The 17,212-nt window shown below is 47.5% G+C and overlaps 1 long non-coding RNA gene across 1 annotated transcript; it reads right to left on the minus strand.

Annotated features, from left to right (window-relative positions):
• Nucleotides 1-11,620: 11,620 nt before the first annotated feature.
• Nucleotides 11,621-13,090, minus strand: LOC116667372. The gene is made up of 3 exons (XR_004324261.1): nucleotides 12,836-13,090; nucleotides 12,328-12,402; nucleotides 11,621-11,797 (listed from the first exon to the last, which is right to left on the minus strand). It is a non-coding gene; the product is annotated as an uncharacterized LOC116667372 (long non-coding RNA).
• Nucleotides 13,091-17,212: the final 4,122 nt, after the last annotated feature.

The following is a 17,212-nucleotide window of genomic DNA, read 5'->3' on the forward strand; positions in this document are numbered from 1 at the left end:
GGGAGGCTGCAGTGGGATGGCCAGCGGCCTGTGTTCAGGGCACGCTGCCAAGGTCCCGGATAGTATGCTTCGGGGAGCCCCCACTGGAGAGGGTGGGCCTGTCTGTAAACATCTGACCCACTGTGGCAGGGACCCGCTCGGCGAGCAGAGAGCCATCTAAGCAGGTGGTTTCCTGATGCAGGAGTCGCCAGGGATGTGCCTTCTTCCCGCGCCACGTGGCCTTTCCCAGACCCTGACGCGGGGTTTCCGGGTCACTCGGGGAGGCCACATGCCGGTCATCCAACAGCGCTGGCGTTTCCCTGCTCATCCCTGGTCTTTACGTTCACAGTGTCTGCTTCTGCTCACCCTTCCCTGCTCCATGGAAGGTGAGAGTCGTTGATGGGGACAAACATTTAAACCTCACTGGGAGGGAGCATAGCCCCGTGGTTGATAAGTGACCTCGTTTCAAATCCCACCTTTTGTTTGCAAGCTGCGTGTGTTTTAGGAGATGTAATTAAATGCCCCGAGCCTCAGTTTCCTTAAGAGGGTGTTGCCCTTTGACCCCTCACCTGACTGATAGGGAGCTCTCAGTAAAGGGCAGCTCTTATGATCATTATACATTCCCTGCAGGACAGTGTTCCCGCTAGAAGGTGTGTGTGTGCGTGTGTGCGTGCGTGTGCGCGTGCACAGCTCCGCATCGTGTCTGGGCAGAGAGGAGGCTGCTGAGGGCAGGTGTGCTTTCAGGGTTGCTGTAGCTGATCTTTTTTTTCCTTAGGAAAATGTGAATGTGGCAACATTTCTTCTATATCATCTGGGGAAGAGACTGAGATTTTTCTTTCAGTTTTTCATCAGCTGAAAGGAGAAATCTGGCGGCCATGAGCAGTTTCAGAGGTTCTGTCTGTGAGCTGGCTAAAAGTAAAAGTAAATGGGACAGTGAGACTTTGTTTGTTCCTTAAGTAAACTCTTGTTTCTCCTCCCACTGCTCTGGTGATGGCGTGTTCATTCTGATGTTTCCCGATGGCGTGTTTATTCTGATGTTTCCCCTCCATTCGTTTTGTTTTGTTTCTTCTCCCTTTGAGTAACAGTATCTTTAATAGTGGTTCAACTGTCCAGAAATGGAAAAACTAGGAGATGACTCTTACAAGATGTGAAGTAATACTAATCACATCACATGTCATAACTGCACATCTGCTCACGCACGACCACCATGAAATCCCTGTTCTCTTTGGGAAAGTAGCCATTCTGGAGAGCGGAGTTCTAGGCCTCTGAGAGCTTGTCCTTCAAGGCACCAAAGAAAGAAAGAAAGAAAGAAAGAGAGAGAGAGAGAGGGAGGTAGGGAGGGAGAAAGAAAGGAAGGAAGGAAGCAAGAAAGAAGGAAAGAAAGAAAGAAAGAAAGAAAGAAAGAAAGAAAGAAAGAAAGAAAGAAAGAAAAGAAGGCAAAAAAGAAAGAAAAAAGAAAAGAAAAGAAAGAAGGCAAAAAAGAAAGAAGGCAAAAAGAAAAAGAGTAAAGGAAGGCAGGAAGGAGAGAAGAAAAGACATTTTGGGTAGAAAAATTTCTAAAGTGTAACTCAACCTCTTCTGCTTTCTGGAAGAGTCTGGGAGCCTTGATGTAACATCTTTTTTTCTTTTCCTGGCCTCGAAGTCGTCCTAATGAGAACCGATTCTAATGTTGTTGAGTAAGACAGTCAGGTGCTCCGGCAGCGGAGACAGGGAGGCGCGTGTGCGGGCACGCTGAGAGGCCCCGCGCTCCTGGGCGTTTAGAATTCTTCGGTCTGCTTTTCCCACTTTCCTGTCTCCGCCTTTCTTTCGGGTGTCAGCAGTTGTTTCTCACCAGCATGTGTGTCTATAGGAAGCCTTCTCCCCACTTCTACTTTTCTGTTTCTAAAGTGCTCTGTGCATGAGAGTGAGAAAATCCCAGTGATTAGGGCTGTGTGTGCAATAAACACAGCTGCTTTCTGAGTCCGGGCCTAAGAGCTATTGTGCCTATGGGAGAAGTGTATATATAAGAAAAGTATTTCTCAAGTTTTGTTTTGATTTTTTTTTTAAATTCCTTGTTTCTAAACTATTTTCTGGATAAGTGAGGTGATGCACTGATGCAGTTCTATGTAAATAAAAAACATATAAATTGTCATCGACCCACCCACTCCCACCCCTGTCAGTTGTATGAGATTGGTTATCAGTTATTCAAATGCTAACGTTCAGATAATATATTTCTTCAGTGCCCTGAGGTTTTGAAAATTGTCACAGCTCTGTGGATTGAACTGACATGAGAGAAAAATATTTCAAGCCTCCTTCAGTGATTTTTATGCTCATAAAACTGTTCTCAATGTATCAAAGACAGAGAAATAATGTCCTCAGAAATCTGTCTCAGGCATTATCTCCCTGCTGGAGATAACTTTCTTCTTTTCCCAGTTGGTTTATAAGATGCGTTTCCATGACCGGCTATTTCTGTTGAAGAGTCTGTTGGCTAAAAACGTAATCTACTTTGTACAGCAAAGGAGACCATAAGTAAAACAAAACAACAACCTACAGAATGGGAGAAAAGTTTTGCAAATGATGCTACTGACAAAGATTTAATTTCCAGAATGTATAAACAGCTCATACAACTTAGTAACAAAAAAACAAACAACCCAATCTGAAAATGGGCAGAAGACCTAAACAAGCAATTCTCCAGTGAAGACATACAAATGGCCAATAGGCACGTGAAAAAATGCTCAACATCACTAATTATCCGAGAAATGCAAATCAAAAGTACAGTGAGTTATCACCTCACATCAGTCAGAATGGCCATCATTAAAAAGACCACAAACGATAAATGATGGAGAGGCTGTGGAGAAAAGGGAACCCTCCTACACTGCTGGTGGGAATGTAGTTTGGTGCAGCCACTGTGGAAAACAGTGTGGAGATTCCTTAAAAAACTAAAAATGGACTCACCATATGATCCAGCAATCCTACTGCTGGGCATATATCTGGAGGGAAGTCTAATTTGAAAAGACACATGCACCACAATGTTCACAGCAGCACTATTGACAATAGCCAAGACATGGAAGCAACCTACATGTCCATTGACAGATGGCTGGATAAAGAAGTTGTGGTGTATTTACACAATGGAATACTACTCAGCCATAAAAAAGAATAAAATAATGCCATTTGCAGCAACATGGATGGACCTGGAGATCATCATTCTAAGTGAAGTAAGCCAGAAAGAGAAAGAAAAATACCATATAATACCATTCATATGTGAAATCTAAAAAAAACAAAAACAAGAAAACAAGAAAAAGGAAAAAGAGGACACTAATGAACTCATCTACAAAATAGAAAACAGAAACAGACTCACAGACATAGTAAACAATTTTATGGTTACTGGGGGAAAGGGAGTGGGAAAGGATAAATTTGAGAGTTTGAGATTTGCAAATGTTAACCACTATATATAAAAATAGATAATACATTTTTTCTGTACAGGACAGGGAACTAAATTCAATATCTTATAATAACATTTAATGAAAAAGAATATGAAAACAAATATATGTGTGTGTGTGTGTATGTATATGCATGACTGGGACATTATGCTGTACACCAGAAACTGACACATTGTAACTGACTATACTTTAATTAAATAAAAAAAGAAAGAAATTGTAATCTAGACAATTGCCAGGCCTTCAGGATTTCCTGGCAGAAATTGTAATGAGTCTTAAAAGTCAGTGGGTTGGGAGTGATCTAGTCACCAAACACCGTCACCTTCAACCGTCTGACGCCCCTGATTCGCCACTTTGTCCTGTTTCCCCAAGGGCAGCTCAGGGCCCAGAGCAGACTGTGGCTGGCTGGCTTTCCAGGAAGATCCACACAATGGTCCGTGGGCCCTGGGAGGCCTCTGCTAACCGGACTGCTTATATTAATCATGCACAGAACAATCATACGGTACACTCTGCAGTCAGCAAGTTTATCTTGTGTTAAAGTTTCACCAGTAGAAATGAAGTGGTGTTTACCCCAGTTTCGCGGCCAGTCATGTGCAGATAGCACCTGTGAGTGTTTTCCGTCCACACGTGGAACCTTCTTTCATTTTTCATTGCAATGAATGTTGGTGGGAAAGCTGGAAATTTTCAGATCTCTGGCAAGTGTTAAAATACTCACCAAGGATAGGGTAGAGCTCAGTGGTAGAGCGCGTGCTCAGCATGCATGAGGTCCTGGGTTCAATCCCCAGTATCTCCTCTAAAAATAAATAAATAAACCTAATTACCTCCCCCCACCAACAAACAAACAAACAAAAATTAAAAAAAAAATCAAATACCAGAAATGACTCCCAGTCACTGCTGTCGCTGCGCCTGGGAGTGACCACTGTCGTGGTCAGAGCGCGTCCACTGATTGTAGACGTTAAGTTCTAATGTAAACCCAGACTCGACACAGCTGAAAACTCTGAATGCAGTTGACAGGTACTTCCTCCCAGTAACCAGAAGCCTCAGGAGTGAGGATTTTTGAAAATGTGTTAGAATTTAAAAGGATTTTATAAACCGGATGTCATCACACTTCCCAACCTCTAGTTTGTATTTCTGTATCAGCCAGAATGGGTTAAGCGCTATTCTAAGTGCCTTAAGACACTGATTCATTTAGTCCTCATAACAGCTCTGTGAGGCGAGCACTGTTCCCCCGGCTCACGTCTATGTAAACAGGGGCACGAAGCGATGAGGTCATTTGTCCGAGGCCACGCGGCTAGTAGGCGATGGAGCCCTGAACCCAGGCCCGGGGCCGGCAGGCGTGGAAGCGCCTCACCAGGCTGCCTGCCCCAGGGTGTGAGTGTTGCTGGCGCTATGCTCGGTTTTCAGACAGACTAACCAAAGCTGACTTTTTAAATACATCCACTGCATTAGCTTGTTAGGGCTGCTGTAACCAAGTGCCACAGACTGAGCAGCTTGAACAACAGAAATGTCCCTACTCACAGGTCTGCAGGCTAGAAGTTTAAGTGAGACTTGAGGGTTGTTTGGCTGGCTAATGCAGTTACACAAGATTTTGCTGAGATTTGCATAAATAAAAAAGGAAGAATGGCGGGGGGGGCGTGGGGATAGCTCAGGGGTAGAGCGCGTGCTTAGCATGCACTCGGTCCTGGGTTCAATCTCTGGTACCTCCATTAAACATAAAGCATTAAAAATTTTTTTTAAAGAAAGGAAGAATGTGAGCACAAGAAGATAGAACATTTCAAGCCAGTTTATAAACAGTATGAACATAAAAGAACACACACCTTTCATAGCATCACATTTTTTTGAAGAACATGCCTTAGAAAATCATGATGTCACAAATACGTACCGAACACCTCATGGAGATTAAGACGAAAACATTTCTAGCAGAGCAGGCCTTTCACGTGGACAGAACTGATGTCTTCTAGAATTGTTTTATATACATATATTTCTGTGTACGTGTGTGGATACTTACACATAACACCATTTTTATTTTATTTTTTAAATATATTTTTGTTTTTGCCTAGACGATTTTTTATTTTATTTATTTTTTTAAAATTTGGGGAGTAATTAGGTTTATTTATCTTTAATGGGGGGTACTGAGCTATGCCCTACCCGCCCCCCCCTTTTATTTTTGTTTTTTTACTCTAACCCCGCATTTTCTGTGAGTTCTTGTTCTTGCCAACGGAGGTTTTGTCAATGTATTTCAGGAATGAAGAGCTGATTAAAAGTTACAGTTCTGCAATCCAGTAGGTTTTTTAATAAGTATTCACTGAGTATAAATATTAGAAGGAGAAACTGAGGGCCCCACCATGAAACCTGAGCCTAGAACAATGCTTGTCATAAAGCAGATGCTAAACAATACTTACCAATTGACTGAAAAAAATTAATACCACAGAGTTTAGGTAAGGTAAGAGGTTCCTTTTGTACCAAGGTTTATTTGCTGTATATGCAGTTGGCAAATGAGCCCCCGTCTCATCTCAGAGCCTCCGGGTCAGCTCACCCTAGAGGACATGCCTCTATAAGTAATTTTCTCTTTCTTTGCCCGTTTGCCCACACAGCACGTGGCAATCATGAGTAAGAAGAAAATGTTGAAAATGTCTTCAGAACTTTCGCGCTCTGTAATTATCTCCCCGTTGCCCTTTCTCTCTGCCCGTTGGGTGTTTCCGGTTCATTGCTGTAGTCCCTGTGATTTACTCAAACCCACTCTGATGGTCTCCCTTCCTGCACTGCACCCTTTGCTGCACAGGGCCTGCCTACGAGAGGAAGACCTCGATGTGTGTTCCTGGAAGGACGTTTGTTGGAGGACAAGGGTCAGTGTTCACTTAAAGGAAGCATGGAACTTAATTCCTACAATATACGGTAGAAAAGAGACTTCGCTGCTGCGTTCACATCCTTTCCCCTACAGATTTTCTCTTCTCCCAAGATCGGGCTTCTCAAATGTGACCTGTCCTGCGGCTCCCAAGAGCCACCCACACAGCTGCTGCTGGAGGCTAGTGGCCAATTCGTTTGCCCCTCAACACAGCTGGGGAAGGCCCGTGATGTCACGGGCTGTGAGGAAGCCAAAACCAGCACACGTAGGAAGATCAGACAGGTGCAGCCATCTTGTGAGCACGAGGAGAGAAGACTGGAGACAAAAGCCAATGATGCCAAGGATGGAGAAGCAGAAAGATAGCAGGAGCCTAGCTCCTCAGTATCAGCACTGAACCTCTAAGTTAACTAAGCCTCGAGCCACTGCCTCCAGACTTCTTGCTATGTAAGATAACACACATCTTTTTGTTTGGGCCACTTTGCCAGGTTTTCTGTAATTAAAGCTAGAGCCATCCACAATGACACTTTGACCTTCCACCCTTTCGCTGTTTGATTGTTATGCCCAGACTCGTCTGGATCTCAGCAGAAGGCCCGGCCCAGGGCTCTCCACTGTGGGTGTCCGTGGTCTCTAGGAAGAAATAATAAACTGCTCGAGGGCAGGGTTCACACTTTCTGCTACTTTGCTTTGTCTGCAATGCAGTGAGCACCCAAGAGTATCAGTTGCTTATTTGTCATAAAAGAGTTGTTAAATGCATGAATGTTTACCTTTGAAACCGTATAGATGCTTTTACAGAGAAGCTAGCTGAACACCCTGGGAGGATGTCCAGACCCACGTGAGTCCTGGCTCTGTCCCCCGACCCAGACCAAGACACCTGGGGAACCAGGTGTCACCTGCCTTGTGAACCCAGTCCCACGAGGGTGGCAAGAAGTTGACTGTCCTGCCTCTAACAGAGATGACCTCCCTACCTTCCAGCCCAGCACTCTGAAAAGAATCACTCTCAGCAGTTTCTGCTGTTCTCCACGCCCTCAAATTGTGCAGAATACAGTGCACACACGTGTACAATTGAGTCTATAGAAGTATTATACAGAGTGAGTACATGCACATCCATATGTGAAAATTTGGGATCGTGATTGTTCCTGATAGCTATTGCTGTGTAACAAATCACTCCAAAATGTAGAGGGTTAAGCGTTTTCTTATCTCCTGCGGCATCTGTGGGTCAGCGAGGTGGCAGGTGCTGGCTGGGTATTGCCAATGCAGCCACAGGCAGACACAGGCTGGGGCCACCGGGGCGTAAGCAGGCACCCCTCTGTCCTGTCTGATCTTCCCACGTGTGCTGGTTTTGGCTTCCTCACAGCATGGAGATCTCAGGGCAGCCGGACTGCTCTCCTAGTGGCTGAAGTCTTCAAGAACAAGTGCTCTAGAGACAGGACAGAAGCAGCTTCACCGCTCACGACCTGGGCTCGGAGTCACGCACTGCCATTCCTGCCGTCCCTGCTGGTTAAAGCCGTCACAAGGGCCTGCCCGGTTTGAAGGGACGAAGGCATAAGCCACACCTCCCAGTGGAAGGAATGCCAGGGAATTTGCAGATGTATTTTTAAATTGCTACGTTATATACTCATTCCACTCTGATGTGGCGTAAGTGTACGCACCTAAGGGGGCCCTGAAACAATTCTGGGCGGGGCAGAAAAAATGTTAGAACTTACATTTCTTTTCTTCATTCACTCTTTTTATGCTACTTCATATCTGTTCATATACGTATAAATAAATTGACAAATATGTTGGGAAAGGTGCTTAAAAGCTTAGGCCAGTGAGGTGCACAATTTTAAAACTTGTCAGATATTCCCAAACAGCTTGTCCAGAGCCCTGCTTTTATCCTTACTTACTAAAAAATCAAAGATTCTTTATATCAGGATCTACCAATCAACTTTTTTTCGGTCACTAGGTATTTTTATTTAAATTTTTTTCTCATTTAATTTATTTATTTGACAAATAATGAACAAATACTATACAGTAGGCACTTTTTGCAGAGTTGGGGGTACAAGGATGAGTTGGTAAGGGAGAGTTACAGCCAATTACAGTGCTAAGATAGAATGCAAGGCGAGGTCTACCATCGACTTTTAACCTTTTAAAAAACTGCTTCTTATCTGAAAATACATGTATGTATTTGTATGACTGAATCGCTTTGCTGTACACCTGAAACTAATATTGTAAATCAATGGCACTTCAATAAAAAATCAAATTTTAAGTAAATAAGTAAGTAAATAAATAAATAAATACCATTGTCAAGGGGAAAAAAAGTGGTATTTTCCAGACGAAAACTTAAAAAAAAAACTGCTTCTTAGAATTCTATTTTCTAACCAACTGCTAGACATTTAGGTGGATTCCAGCTTTTCTGCCGTTCACAACAATGCTGTAACGTACATCCTTGACCTGGATGTATGTCAGGGCATACTTTTGCCAATATAGCTGTAGGCTAAATTCAGGTAGTGAAATTTCTAGATCAAAGGTTATGTCCATTTAAATTATGACTGATATTGCTAAATTGCTCTCAAAAGAATCTCAACATTGGCATAATAACCACGTATCGACAGTCCCCATGTCAACATTTGCAAATGACTGTTTCTCTGCATGTCTTCCGCAAGGCACTAGTTTGTTATAACACTTTACAATCTTGGACAATTAGGTGAAAAATGGTGTCCTCTTATCTCTCAGATCTATGTCTTTAATTTCCAGTGAAAGTGCTTATCGGATGTTTGTATTACTTTTCCTATAAACTATCCTTTCATATTCTTTGCCTAATTTTTTACTGCATTATCCTGCTTTTTCTCTATTGATTTGTACTAGCTCTTTGTAATTTGAAGAAACTAAATTATGTTTCTCATATATGTTGCAAATATTTCCCATTTTGTTATTTTTTTAAAGGTACTTCTGTCACATGAAATGATGTATTCTTTTCTGGCCTGAAATTTATGATTTTTAATCTATGGCTTCCTTGTTAAAAAGAACTTCCCCATACAGAGATGATCAATGAACTCACCCATGCTTTTTAAATCTTCCGGTCTCAAATTTTATCTCTAAGGTTTTTATCCACATGGGATTTATTGGGAGAAAAGCACAAGGTAAGAATCTGCTTAAGCTGAATTTATTTTTCCAAATGGCTGGCCAGTGGGTCCAGCACCACCTGGTAAATAATTCCTGTCTTCACCACTTTCAAGCAACTCTTAACTCCCATAAACTGACCCACCCTCGTTGAATGTCTAGTGAGGGCCAGTCTGGTCGTGGTGCTGGTGACCTAGAATTAAAGTAGACGCTACCATTTGGCTTTGGGAAAATAGAGACAGTTGAGAGGCTTCTCAGTACAAGTGGATACGCACCCCCATCCCGCTGGTCCCCAAGCCCGCTGCCCCCACACCCTGCCTCTCTCAGAACATTTCCTCTTCTATTTCCTGGGCAGTTCTCACCCACACGGCCCTTCCTGCGCTCAGAGCATAGGTGTAGCCCCTCTGTAAGTTGCTTTGGCTTTTGGAGACTATTGGGAAAAGCTGACCAAAACCCAAAACGGAACCTGAAATAAATCACTGGTCTCAGTGAGGGTGAACAGCTGCAGGGCTTTACATCGCCTTGGCGCTGGTCCTTAACAAGCCAGGCACTTGCCGCAGTGTGGTGAATCCATCTGGCTTGGTAGGGCGGGGTGGAGCGGGGAGACCCCCTGGTGAGATGGTCACTCCTGCCCTCTGTTGAGATGACCAGAGCTGGGACGGAGCTGAAGGTGTCCTCGCCTCACCGCTTCTGTCAGTGGCCTCACCTGGGCTGCCTGGGAAAAGGGATGCTGGTGCTGGGGTTGAGCCCTTGCCCAGCAGGGACAGATCCTAGGGTCACTAGTGTGGGCGTCTGCACAGGACTGCCAAAGCCGGGGTCCAAGCTACTTGCCTGGACGCCTCCCTCCCACTCTTGAAAGGCGCGAGCACTGTAGGTCAGCCTAACACCCGGAGGGTGAGGTGGCGCACCTCCCAGTGAGCATGGGAGCCCCCCGCCACGCGCAGCCAGCAGAAGAGGGCTCTGGGCTCTCCCACACCCGGGGCAACTCAGAAGTCCCAGAGGGGCTACGGGAGCCCCCACGGCCTCCCTGTCCAGCGGCTCCATGCCCACCCCTCTCATGTGCTGAGGCGCAGCACCCCGGGCTGCTCAGGGACCCAGATTTCCCCCGGGACTTCATGGCTCAGCCCCTGCTGGGTCCTGGACCGGGAACAGCCCCAGATAAAATCTCACAGATAAGAAACAGAAGCGAGGCCACCTCCATTTAAAAACAATGTAAGATCTTATGCTCATTAAGGGGGTTGCAGGCAGGAGACCTGACCAGACTTCCATCCAGTAGTTAACAAAAGTCAGATGGTCCAGAACAGGAGTTTCATGTAAATAAAAATAAGACTCCACGAAGTGCAATTAAGCCTTGGCAGTGAATTGTTCTCCAGGCTGGAGATACTTCCGGGCATAGGTGCATCATTTCTGACACAGGAGCTGAGGATGGGGGCTGCTGAGTTTTTTGGGGTTTTTTTTATTGAAGTACAGTCAGTTCACAATGTTGTGTCAGTTTCTGGTGTACAGCCCAATACTTCAGTCATACAGGAACATACATATATTCATTTTCATATTCTTTTTCACCTTAAGCTACTACAAGATATCGAATATAGTTCCCTGTGCTGTACAGTATAAACTTGTTTATCTATTTTATATATGTGAGTCAGTATCTACAAATCTCAAACTCCCAATTTATCCCTTCTCACCCCTTCCCCCCGGTAAACATACATTTGTTTTCTATGTCTGTCAGTCTGTTTCTGTTTTGTAAATAAGTTAGTCTTTTTTTTTTTTTTTTTTTTTAGATTCCACATATGAGTGATCTCATATGGTATTTTTCTTTCTCTTTCTGGCTTACTTCACTTAGAATGACATTCTCCAGGGACATCCATGTTGCTGCAAATGGCATTATTTTATTCTTTTTTATGGCTGAGTAGTATTCTATTGTTAAATATACCACATCTTCTTTATCCAGTCATCTGTCGGTGGACATTTAGGCTGTTTCCATGTCTTGGCTATTGTAAATAGTGCTGCTATGAACATTGGGATGCAGGTGTCTTTTTGAAATAAGGTTCCTTCTGGATATATGCCCAGGAGTGCGATTGGTGGATCATATGGTAAGTATTTTTAGTCTTTTGAGGAATCTCCATACTGTTTTCCACAATGGCTGCACCAAACTACATTCCCACCAGCAGTGTAGGAGGGTTCCCTTTTCTCCACACTCTCTCAAGCATTTACTGTTTTCGGACTTTTGAATGATGGCCATGTGAGGTGTGAGGTGATACCTCATTGTAGGTTTGATCTGCATTTCTCTGATAATTAGCGATATTGAGCATTTTTTCATGTGCCTATTGGCCATTTGTTTGTCTTCATTGGAGAATTGCTTGTTCAGTTCTTCTGCCCATTTTTAGATTGGATTGTGAATTTTTTTATCCACTTAAAAATCACTGCAGTTTGCTGAAGAAGGTTGAATGACTCTTACCTTTTTGTTAAAAAAAAAAAAAAGCAGCTTTGAAATGAATAACTTCATGGAATCAAATCACTGAGAACTCAGCCCAGCAAGACCACTCAACACCCGTTTCTTCTTTGTTTTTAAATTTTTATTTATTCTATTTAAAAATTTTTTTTACTTCATTATGTTTTTGTTTTGTTTTGGGGGGGAGGTAATTAGGTTTATTTATTTATTAATTTTTTAATGGAGGGGCTGGGGATTGAACCCAGGACCTCGTGCCTGCCGAGGGTGCGCTCTGCCTCTGAGCTACCCCCTCCACCCCACCCCACCCCACCCCACCCCACCCCCTTTTTTCCTCTGTCCAGCTTTGGAGGCACAGTTTAGTCTTGTAATTAGGGGATCTCTTTGTTTCTCTAATGATTCTACAGCTCTCTCATGCCAGGGAGGTCACCTTTTAGGTCACACAGCAGCCCCCATCCCGAGGGCATCACATGGAGGGGGGGCCACACTCAGGATTCTCATCACCAGGCAGGTAACGGAGGGAAGGGGCACCCACTCACCTGTGTTGCTGAGGCCACGAAAGGTGCCACCACAAAGGACTCAAGTGTCATTACAGGAGGTGACAAAAACTCATTCTGCAAAAAGAGAACTGTCACTGTTTGGATCTTGAACAGTTAAGTGTCCCTTCTCCTCCCCAGGCGACCATTAGAGTCTGAGGCCGGCGCCTGCAAGAAGGCGGGCCTCAGGGCAGCACCGAGCCGCTGGTCCCTAAGGTACCACGTTGCATTTCTCAGTCTAACTTTGTTTAGTTTGGGGAGAACATTTTTTCAGTCCTGAAAAAAAAAATCACTGTGGTTTCTCTCCTCCCCTCACCCTGTATAATCGCCACTTGCAAGAAAGAATTTCACCATTTTTTCCCCAGAAAACCAAAAAAATGAGGATGCTGGGCAGACATGCTTTGTTTCTTTTCTGCCATGTCTGTCGCTCCCCCACCGCCAGCCCCTCTGCCCCAGGCAGGCCCGTCTGCCCACACACCCTCATTCCCGCTGGGCCCCAGCCAGGCCTCACCAGCCTTTGTCCCCTGGTCAGACTTCCTCTTCCAGGAGCCAGCTCAGCACCACCTCGCTAAGTCACCCCGAGGCCGGGCTGGAGGTGGCCCGGGAGGCTTCTGCGCACCAGCTCCTTTCTGTCGCCAGTCTCCTCCCCACGGTTGGTTGGTTCACATCTTGGCCCAAGTGCTGTTGATCGACCAGTTCCCGGCCGTCCTCTCTCCTCCCTTCGGCAGGGTGGGTCAGGGGTGACTAGCTTGTTAGTCAAAGCTCCTGGACTTTCTTAAATTGTCCTGCTACTGACTCACCGCAGGAGCGCAGACAAGCCACTTCCCTTCCTCGCCCCCAGCCTCCAACCTCCCCTGGCTGTCTGTACATCCCCAGATCTCTTGGCTGACAGAACACGATGCCCTCGATATGTGGGCTGACGGTACAATGCACTGTCCAGCTGGTACTCGGAGAGCACAAAGGGTATTCATCATTTTGCTGGGTTTGTCCCTGGCAGGTTCTAGAATCCCAGGTAAAAACCGGGACAGGTGCAGGCTTTCCTTAGCTTCTCGCCACCTAGCTCCTCGCTGCGGCCTCTGCAATTAGCTTTGCTCAGAGGAGGGGCGAGAACGTCAGACTGTCTTTCGGACATTTTGAACCCACACGCAAAAACAACCAGGCACAGCAGTCGGGTATTTGGGGTACCTAAGACAGAACCCCGCCAAGGCGGCTGAGCGGGGCCTGGAGGAAGGGCTAACAGCTCTGGTTTGGTATCTTCTGAGAATGCCATCCGTAGGAGTATTTGCCTGTAAGACCTACATCTGCGCCTGCAGCTCTCAGGCGCCTAGACGGACATCCTTCTTCTGGGAGGAAATAAGCAGAGAGACCAGCACGCAGCGCGCAGCCACAGCCAGGAATCAGCAGCAGCAGAGCAGCCCGTGCTTGGCTCAGAAACCAGATACCAGGCGCTGGACAGGAATTCGCCCCTGGGAAGTCCTTGCTTAACCTAACTCCTCAGGCTCCCTGCCTCCTAGACCGAGGCCAAGCCAGCGGGGATCCTGGGTGGGGCCCGGTGGGCAGCCAATGCCAGCTCGCTCAGGGTTAGATGGGCTGCGAGGGGCCCGCGCAAACCTGCAGGATGCTGGGCACTGGGCAGGATGGGGGCAGACAGGTTTCTGCAACTCCCATCTCCCAGTGGAAAAGTGCAGGTTTCCCCAAGGCTGCGGCGTGAAAGACTCACACTACCTGGGTCTGATCCCGCAGAGAGACCCGGCTACCACAGCGCCTCCAGCCGACACAGTTTCAAGGACAAGCCGGCCTGTGGTGTGGAGTTGGGATCAGCGGCCTTTGCCCCCAGGCAGCCTCACCAACATCTTAAAGGGTTTTCTTCTGTTATCAAAGAGACAGGAGGGAGAAGGAAAAAAGGGAGGGTGGTCTGGGAATATTTACTTTCCTTTAATATGTAAACTGGTACCTAAAGCATTTTGATGGCAGTCCATTGGGTGGGCAGTACATAATCTCTGTTTTGTCCTGCACACTGTTGGCACTTGACAAATGGGTGGCAACGCCTCCTTCCTGGTGGCCGCCTCTACAGCAGCATCCTTCCGGGTGGCACGGGAGGGCGTCACGGCAGCAGCAGGGCGTCCTCATCGCAAGTGGACAGCTGCAGAACTCTGGAAGGACACCAGGCAGATTAAGGTGAAAACATGTCTTCTTTCTCCAGGAACCAAATGCAACACCCTAGATCTTGGGGAATACGAAGAAGAGATGGGCTGAGGGTCAGGGCGGAGAGGGCTGGCCCAGGCCGGGTGTCTCTGCCAAAGACACCCCCGGGGGGTGCATTTCCTCCAGCAGCTACTCTGCTCATACAATTTGTGTGTGTGCGGAGGGGGGAGCAAGATATTTAAATTTTTTTTCTCTTTTCTTAACAGAGGGACTGGGGATTGAACCCAGGACTTTGTGCATGCTAAACATGCGCTCTGCCACTGAGCTGTCCCCTCCCCACTCCACAGCAAATTAAATGGTAAATAACTGAGCATGTGCTTCCTACTCATACACACACACGTGGACACCCTGTCTCTGCTCCGGTTAGGTAGCTGGTCCTCTTAGTCCCCCTGAGTCCCTGTCACTCAGCCCCAGGTGCTGGAGCTCGGCAGACAAGCGGTTCCTGGGGTGGGGGGTGGGGGTGTGACAAACAGCTTGGACATTTCAAGGAGGTAAAAGTTGGTGGCTGGGGGTGAGAGAGTTCAGTGAGGAGGAAGGACCCAATCTCCCCACCGTCCAGTTTGACAAACTCAAGCTTAGTCTCTGAGGTCCCCCAGCTTTGAGGCTGTCCCGATGGACACAGGGAAGACTCAGCATCTGGGAGACAGGCAGTCTGGGCCAGAGATGGAGAAGCTACAGCTCCCCAGATGAGTGAGAATGAATCACAGCCCAGGCCTCTTCTAGTGAAGCAGAGGCTGTGTGCCCCAGTTTTGTAACACTCGCGGGTGGAGGGTGAGGAGGCCCGCCCTGATCTGCATACAATGGGGACAATTGCAGGCTAGGTTCTAGAAGTGACTTCAGAGAACCCACTGTCTCCCCAGTAGCCCAGAGGCCCGGAGGTCCCATCCCTGAGCTCCCACCCCGCTCCCTGGTCCTCTGAGCCGTGCAGGCCCAGCTCGCCTCAATTCATTCTAGAAAGTCTCATTTACCTGTCCTCAGCCAGCTGCCCCCCCCCTTGGCAAGGCCCGTCTCCCAGCCTGGGAGGTGCCACCGTGGACATCATCACATCTGCGGAGAGAGAAGAGGCACTAAAAGAGGTGACTCAGTGGTGTCGCCAGGTGCTCCTGAGGCCGGAGGAGATTTGTTCTCTTGCCAGGTGCCCTGCATTCTTGGGTGCTGGCTCAGCCCCTGGGACACCCACCAGGATGGGGTAAAGCCACTCTGGGATGCCTACGACCTCATAAGATACAACGTCCAACCATCACAAGTGGATAAATTCATTCATTTAGGCATTTAGTAAGGAATTTTCCACTTCTTTCCCAATGAGTAAAAGGTCCAGGCTGGCTTTGGATGGTATCTGATTAAGGAAAGACAGATTTGCTTAAAAACATAGTAAGGTCTCAAATGCCAGGCAACTGCCTCGGATGGTATTCAGAGGCGAGTCGTTGGAAGTTCGTAATGAAAAGGAAATCAAACACAATTTTCTTGTTCCCAGTGCTTTCCAGTGGATGTTAAGAGCTGGCTGACCGATCCAGCAAACACTGGAGTTTCCAGCTTGGGTAGAGAGTGATTCTGAGGACCAGGGATGCTGGCTGAAGCTTGTGGGGTCCTTTGTTTACTGGTGCCATCCTGGTCCTCGTTGAGGTGTGTCGGGGCCTCCGACCCTGCACCCTGTCTGTCCTGTGGCAGGAAATGTGGACACGGGGCAGGGCAGCTAGGGAAGGGCTGGGATGACCTAATCTCTCCCTTTTAAGTTCAGGGGCTTCCCTCAAGGCAGCCTGTACGAGAAATGGGTCCACAGCTCAGGACCCCGAGCAGGCACAGCCAGTACCATCACCTCCACCCCAGCCAGTTGCCTACATCCTTCTGCCAACAGCCCTCGCTGGTTCTGTGTACAAGACACCGGGGGGGGGGGGAGGGCCGGTGAACCACGGCTCGGGACTGGGAGAAGTTGAATCAGACACGTGCACAGGAGAATTTCCAGAAACACTGAAGGACTGTGGATGTCACTGACTGCGTGTGGTGGTGGGTGGGCTTTGAGGGGAGCTGGGGCTGGAGGTGGGACTTGAAAGAGAAACAGAATGACGTTAGGACACCTGAAGATGGGCGGGTGGTCCGGGCACGGTGAGGAAAGGCGTGGATAAACCGCGTGCAAACCGCGCTTGGGAGAAAGTGCAGACTCAGGGTGGCAGCGCTGGGGGCCTGGGCGGGGGGCAGCGGGAAATGCAGCAGCAAGGGCAGGGTCCAATCAGCCTTTGCATGTTCTCCAAAGTCAGGCTAGGAGGTTGGACTGTCTCAGAGGGAAGCCATGGCAAAGGTTTCCAAGGAGGGTCAGATTCATCAGGTGGTGTCCATCTGGGACAGACCCAGTTCCTGGGGCCATGGAGGCGCCAGGGCGCAGCCATGAGCAGGATGTGGTCTCTGCCCACAGAGACTTTCTGGTTTGGGGGACGTGACAGGTAAGAAACAGACGCCCCGGGTAAAATGTGATCAGTGCAGGGCTAGAAACAGAGCTGGGTTGCTGTTAGAGCTCAGGGACGAGGCTGAAAGGCAAGGGGGCGAGGGCTGCTCCTCTGTCCCCAGGGCTGTGGAGGGAGGCAGGGGAGAGACGAGACGGGGGACTGGAGGATGGACCCGGACAAGGAGGGGCCGGCAGGATGAGAGAAATGGAGGAGGCTGGTGAACAGGTGAGGCCGCACAATGG

Source organism: Camelus ferus, chromosome 11, assembly GCF_009834535.1.
Source record: "Camelus ferus isolate YT-003-E chromosome 11, BCGSAC_Cfer_1.0, whole genome shotgun sequence".
Taxonomy (NCBI): domain Eukaryota; kingdom Metazoa; phylum Chordata; class Mammalia; order Artiodactyla; family Camelidae; genus Camelus; species Camelus ferus.